General features: G+C 55.4%; 1 pseudogene; it reads right to left on the reverse strand.

Moving 5' to 3' along the window:
- LOC121102016 overlaps positions 1–1,551 on the reverse strand; it is a 1,829-nt pseudogene extending 278 nt beyond the window's left edge.
- Between the last annotated feature and the right edge of the window lie 306 nt (positions 1,552–1,857).

The following is a 1,857-nucleotide window of genomic DNA, read 5'->3' on the forward strand; positions in this document are numbered from 1 at the left end:
CGGGAGTTGTCCGCTCTCCAGCAGGCGCACCACGGGTACCACGTGCGGCAGTGCCACCTCGCCTGGTCGCAGGGTCAGCTGCCCTCATCGAGCACCCACATCAGCGGCTTCACCTTGGCTCGAAGTCCAGTGCAGCCCCTGCGTGGCTCCTTTGCAGCTGGCACCGCATGCGATCCAACCTGCACACCCGGGGCATGAGCAGGGCACAGTCCAGGCAGATCCCCCGCCACCCCTGTCTGCAACACCAGGGCCAGCTCCACCAGGCACCTCAGGGTGGCCGCGCGCAGCCCAGCACAGCCAGGGCCAGCACCTTGTGTCTCTCCAGAAGTTCCAAACTCAAGCGATGGCCATGGGGAAGTGTGAGCAGCTCCAGGCCAGAGGCGACCCCCATGGCACGCCGCTGAGGCTTGGTCACTCCTAGAAGGACTGTAGCCTGGAAGCCCGGCAATAATAGGTGGAGGGCGGTGCTCCCAGGATGGTGCTCCAGGAACAGGCCTTTGGGTTCTGGGGGCCGATTCTGGGGGTCCCACAGGCAAGAGGGGTTGTTGAGGGGCGACCAGAAAAAGACCTCAGCCTGTGGTCTTGAAAAATTTCTGTTGTCTTCCTCCTCTTCCTCATTGACTTCTCCATGGGGGCTCTCTTCCTGGGCCGGTGTGGCCAGGGGGTGTTTCTCCGGCCCTGGGCACTCGGGGCACCAGCTCACAGTATGTTGGGAGGCGTCCACATCATCACACAGCACCACTGAGGGTGTTTGAGGTGGCCTGGTGCGTGCCTTGGTATAAAGCTGCCCACCGAGGCCCTGAGGCTGTCGGCAATGGACCCCAGCTCTTGGGGTCTTTGGCAGTACAGGATCACTACCTATTCCGGGGAGGGCACATGTGGGCCAACCTGAGGCTCCTGGTCCAGCGTGGTCTTCTCTTGACGACCCCATGTGCTCCAAACCTCTGGGCTGACTGCCACTCCACTTCCTAGCCCTGGGCAAGGAAGTTGCCCTAGTTGCCTGGACAACTCTATCTGAGCTGGGCTGTCTGGGAGGGTGTCCTCACTAAAGCTGTATCAAATAGGTCCTTACTGTACCATGGGCCCGGAGGCCACAGCCCCTATGGCCTGGGACAGTGGATGCTGCCTGTCACATAGCTGAGAGCCAGGGAGGCCTGGGAAACACTCATCTTCCACCTGAAAGAGGGCTGTGGGCTTGCCTGGGTGGAGATGCAGGGCCACACGGAGCACCTCAAAGTATAGGGCTGAGGCCTGCCGGCAGCAGCAGATCACCAGGTGGCCCCTATGGGTCCAGGGACAGGAACCGAGAAGTCCCCATCTTGCTGAAGGAGGGCCTCAGCCTTCTGATGGGACAGTGGTACCAGGGTTGGCTGGCAAACTTTTCTCCATTCTGTGACACCTGCATGGAGCTCTCGGTCGTCGAGGGTCCAGGGTTTGAACTCTGTACTGTCAACAGTCCTCAGTCTTCCACATCTGGGCTGGGACCCTCAGAGCTGCCAAGAGGCTGCCCTCCCGCATCCCCACAGGCTCCATGCTAAGTGTAGAGTCTGCTTGAGATTCTCTCCTTCTCCCTCTGCCCCTTCCCCCTTCAAATAAATAAATAAAATCTTTAAAGTAATATTTTGATAACTGGGTGGTGACAGATGGTAACTATACTTATCATGGTATGCATATCATAATTTGCATAATTGTCAAATCACTATGTTGTACTACTGAAACTAATATTTTATGTCAAGTATACTTCAATTAAGAAGTAAAAAAAATTTAAATTTAATTTTTATATATTTATTTAATTATTTTTAAGAAGTTTAATTTTTAGAAAATGACACTCCCTAGGGAGCTATTTGGAAGTTGTTT

The sequence above is a fragment of the Ursus maritimus genome, assembly GCF_017311325.1.
Source record: "Ursus maritimus isolate PB19 chromosome X unlocalized genomic scaffold, ASM1731132v1 scaffold_X1, whole genome shotgun sequence".
Lineage (NCBI taxonomy): Eukaryota > Metazoa > Chordata > Mammalia > Carnivora > Ursidae > Ursus > Ursus maritimus.